This window comes from Brienomyrus brachyistius, unplaced genomic scaffold (assembly GCF_023856365.1).
Source record: "Brienomyrus brachyistius isolate T26 unplaced genomic scaffold, BBRACH_0.4 scaffold77, whole genome shotgun sequence".
Lineage (NCBI taxonomy): Eukaryota > Metazoa > Chordata > Actinopteri > Osteoglossiformes > Mormyridae > Brienomyrus > Brienomyrus brachyistius.
Window position 1 is genome coordinate 650014 of NW_026042352.1, and position 5069 is coordinate 655082.

Consider the following 5069-nt stretch of genomic DNA (forward strand, 5'->3'; position numbering starts at 1 on the left):
CTCCCCGTCGGGGAATCGAACCCCGGTCTCCCGCGTGACAGGCGGGGATACTCACCACTATACTAACGAGGAGATGTACGCGCACTACTTTTACATCTTCAAGATAAACAGCGGATGACTACTAACATTTGCGAGTAATCAATGACTGAGCTTCATGTCATGACCATGGTGCTCAAGAGAAGAAAAAATACATAATGTACGTCCACTGATACCAGAACAACCATATAGCTTTATACTAAGACGATGATTAAACGGAAAATTCCTTTACAAAACACTGCCACAAAATCATAGTTTCGCAATATTACATCGTGCAACGGGACACAGTGTAAGTACGTGAAGTCGGTAATTAAATCAAGAAAAAAAAGTGAGAGGAAAAGAATACTTTTCTATTATCATATTTTTCTAACTGGCCAAACTGAGTCATATTTTGATTATACACACTAACAGAAAAACAGTGCAAATCTCCGGTAGTCCGTTTCACTTGCGCTCCGCTATGGGGCAGTAACAAGCAGAGCTTAAGTGTGGAAGGAAAAAAAAAACACAGGACAGCATCAATCCCAACTTCACAAACGCCGGAGATCGAGATGTTGTAAGCATGACAATTAACATCTTTATCCAAGGGAACAGCTGCAAGACACAGATGCCGCGCCTAACAAAGGTAGGATCGATTCCGAAGTTCAGGCATTTACAGACGCGGACTCTTCTGGAGTTGATTTTTTTCGGGAGATACGCATCAACTTCAAAAGTATGAACCGCATTATATCTATATCTGTTATGACGTTGTAGCTATTGATACTGATGCATCACAAAAATAATTTAAATGTTTTTTCATTCTGACATATGTTCGTTCGGACGAGGATTTTATTATATGAGATAAGTTTTAAATGAAAACTTTTTTTAATCTATATGATTAATTCTCGAATCTAAGCCAGACTTCACATAAATCATTCATTCATAAATATAATGGAACATACAACATCCAGGTATCCATGAAATTTATGATCAGGCTATACGTTTGTGATAACAACAAAACAACACAACATGTATATTTACAATATATGGGCCTATTGTTTAATATTGCCTCCAAATTATAGCCAGACAATAACGCAATAGGCCGACATCAAACTATTTTCATGTAAAACAAAAGTGCTGGCAGTTTGCTTGTGCTTACAGACCCCGCCTTGAGCCCATCCAGAAAGATCCCAAAAATAACCGACAAGCAAAGGTTGTAACAATCTGAGCATGTTTAGTTTAATGTAATCAGGAGCCGAATTAATAACGCGAATAAATGATCAAACCGAAAGTCTGTAGTCGGGAATATCCGATAACGTCTTTGACGTGCAGTTAAGATAGTCAGAGGAAAAACCTTGTAGTTTACTTATATATATGCCTAAATATATGAGTGTGTCTCTCCGGTGATTTAATGATGAATATAACGATTACATATCAAATCACACATTAAGCAATTATTATATTACTAGGTTGAACGTTTTCACTATGTCTGTCGTCACCTTGATTTCACGATTTTGACTATTCTTCTTATCCCAGATTGAACAAGTCATTGTGGCGATGCAAGATCCCGACATGGGGATAAAGATGAAGAATCAAAGACTGTTAATCACAGTGATTCCACATGCGATGACAGGTGCACGATACATATTTTACTTTTTAAAAATAATTTTTCGTGCCGCCCGGGTTGTCTTACACCCGGCCGTGCAGTGTCCCGGGGGCCGGGTCCTAATGGTCATTTAAGCCCTTCACAGGAAAGCCCATACATCGGCGGTCTTCGGGAATCCTGTGCATTAAGACTGTCATCGATCTCCTTGCGCTCATATTTATTTATGTAATTTATTTATCGAGTTCAGCGTTTTTGATTTATGACGGCTTAATGCATTTCTCGACTCTAACTAGATGCCTTCCTCGCTATGCCTTCCCAGGAAATGATATCGTGGAGTGGCTAATTCAGAAGTACTCCATCATGGAAGAAGGTAGGGCCGAGAAGTATGTAGGGAAGCGTTACCTGGTGCTCTTATGTGAGGTTAATCGATTGTTTTTTTCCCTTCGTGACGACGATGGCGCCCCTGCTGGCGAAAGACGTCATCAGGTTTTTTTTTTTTTGTAATAAAATAACAGAAATAAACGAGTCTTTTGAATAATAAATACAAATGAAGTAATAGAATTTGTCATCCATACAACAGATTAGCCTAGCTGCATTTATGTGTAAGCATATGCAATTCACGTGTCTGACAGAAGCATGTTCTGTTCCATTGATATTGCTGAGCCTGTGAATTAATAAATGTCAGAATTGAGCTTGTCCATAACATAGACACCCCATTCGCCTGAAGCTTTTGGGATTTTCTTCCCCTGGCGTCAATTTATCTGCTGAATTATTTATCTTTCTGCTGAGAGGCTATTAGTACAAATAATCTGTAGGCCAGTCCCGAGTCGCGCCGCTACGCATGCTGAGCTGTACGGTTTGATAGTCCCGATGCAAACTTCGCTGATAGCCAGAGGCAGTCAGTCATGCCTGGAGAAATATCGCTATCCGTCTCCCTCATTATGCACTTCTGCAAGACGCTGTTGTCCTGAATTCCCGGGCGATGCAGATGAGGTTTTAAATAGCAAGGGAGCAGATTTCCCTGATTTACAGCCCAGATTGGAAAAGAAGTCGGAATGGAAAGGAGGGGACTTTTAGGCAGTAGATGGCAGATGCATTAACAGACTTGAATGGGCAAAAAACCTGTTGCCCCGGTAAGCAGTTACCCCTCCCTGTAAACACTAGGCTTCCCCCTAGCAGCGCTGTTGCTGCGCCGGTCTGAAACCCCCGGGAGCGCCTGACTGCCAATGGCCGCGGAGGCAGCCGGAAAGTGGAAAGTCCCAATTACTCGTAATTAATTATAGTTCCGATGAGGAATGCACCATCCCCGCGGCTTATTCTGTGCACCATGTCAACGTTTTTTCCAGTTACTTGCTATACCGTAAAATAAAATATAATATGCCTACTCAGTTTCTAGTTATCGTGTGTTCTACTGTATTCCACTGACAAAAATTTAGAGAATTACTATGCCTAAATCTGGGCTACGAGTAGTGGATTTGTTTGAGCTTTGAGTAGTTTACGTGGAAATGAGTGACCACTTTGTGTGTTTTCAGAGGCACTTCATGTGGGGAATCTGATCGTGAAGCACGGCTACATTTACCCCCTAAAGGACCCCAGGACGCTCGTCCTGCGGCCCGACGAGACGCCGTATCGCTTCCAGGTAACCTAAAACCACGGTTTCTTCAGATGGAGGGCAGCGCGAGAGGGTGGTGGCCATGTGGGGGGGCACGCATATCGAAACTATTCGTTGGAGAGACTGCGGAATTACCGTGTAGGACAGTATTTCTCAATCTGGTCCGGGCTCCAGAGCTGAGAGGGTGCAAAAACGTAGACTGTCTGGTAGGGAGCTGGGAGGGAGCAAAAACGTGGATCATCTGTGTGTCGCCGAGGACCGGATTGGGAAACACTGATGTATGAGAACCAATGCCAGTTAAAGTAGCAAAATGCCTTCCACCCGCCTTGTCCCTGACATGTTAAATCACAAAGCACCTTTGTCACGCTGCTTCTGAATAGTTTCAAATGACAGCATCTCCTTTTTGCTAGACTCCGTACTTCTGGAGCTCTCAGCAGTGGCCAGCCTCCGAGCTAGATTACGGTGATTACCAATTATTAATCATGTGCTCGCCTATTACATCATTACTTCCCTTTACTAGAATAATAGAAAAACACAGTTTCTTGCCATGTCTTTCTTTTGCTCTTCTAAAGCGATTTATTTGACTAAGAAGAATATCAGAAAGCAAGGGCAGCTGATAGACTATGAAAAGGTAAGAGAAAATTTTTATTTATGTACATTTCAATGCTATTCTTATTCGCTGGTCTGAAGCATTGCTTGATGAGATCATGTGATAGCTGAATGCTCATGGGAGTTTTACTTACACAAAATATTATGAGGGTAGAAGGAAAAATGATTGGTTCAGAGAGATAACCAATTAGATTGTACATGAGGTGGATCCGAGCAACTAGAGGAGGCAGGAGCAACCAATCAGATGTCTTGGTCCTGCCTCCTCTGCAATCTGATTGGTTATCTATCCGAACCAATCATTTTCCTTCTGCCCTCAGAACATTTTTGTGTAAGAAAACCTCCCACCAATTATGCACATAGTAGGATCGCACATAGACATCCACCAACTTGCCGCCATGTTGCGTCAGGGTCAACGCATTTTAGGTTCTCATCAGTAAGAGGGTTTGTGAATCCGACACTGCCAGCTGATATCCTGGGAGGGGTTCGGCCTGTGAGTCATAACGTGAACCCATGCAGCAACGCAGCCAGCCGTGCGACCTGGCAATGTCGCATTTAAACATCGTCTCCGCAGGACAGCTACAACATGTTGCACAAACGGATCAACCACACCTGGGACTTCGTGGTGATGCAGGCGAAGGAGCAGCTCAGGTAAACCCCACCCCAGCCCGGGAATACTGTCGCATCGAGCTATGAAATCAATTTCATAAATGCACACAAGGGGACAGATGAGAATGGATGAATAAATCTCGTATTAAGAGGATGATGATGTTACCTAAATTAAAAAGTAACATGGTGTGTGGTCATAATTTCCCTCCTATCTGTTAAATCAGACCTCAGCCTAAACACTAGAGTCGGAAATCCATTTCTAAGTGAAAAAGGAAACAGAAAAATGAAAACCCTACCTTGCAGTTCAGTGATTACCGCTATATGCTAATTACCCAGTATGCTTTCTGACTCTCCATCGACTGCTCTGCTCCTACCAGGGCAGCCAAACAGAGGCGCAAGGCGGACCGCATCGTGCTGGAATGTCAGGAACAGGCCTACTGGCTCGTCAACAGACCGCCAGTAAGCACCTCCCCCGAAACCCCTGACTCCCTACATCTGCCCCGGCGAAAACCCAGTATGCTGTGATTAGAGTAAAGCACACACTGGGTAAACCTGAACTCAATGCACCTTGGCAGCTCGAATATCGCCTAAGGCTGGGGGCGATTCTAGGATTTTTTTGAGGTT

The 5069-nt window shown here is 43.2% G+C and overlaps 1 non-coding gene across 1 annotated transcript; it reads right to left on the reverse strand.

The window, feature by feature from the left end:
- Positions 1-72, reverse strand: trnad-guc (transfer RNA aspartic acid (anticodon GUC)). The gene has a single exon. It is a non-coding gene; the product is annotated as a tRNA-Asp (tRNA).
- Positions 73-5069: the final 4997 nt, after the last annotated feature.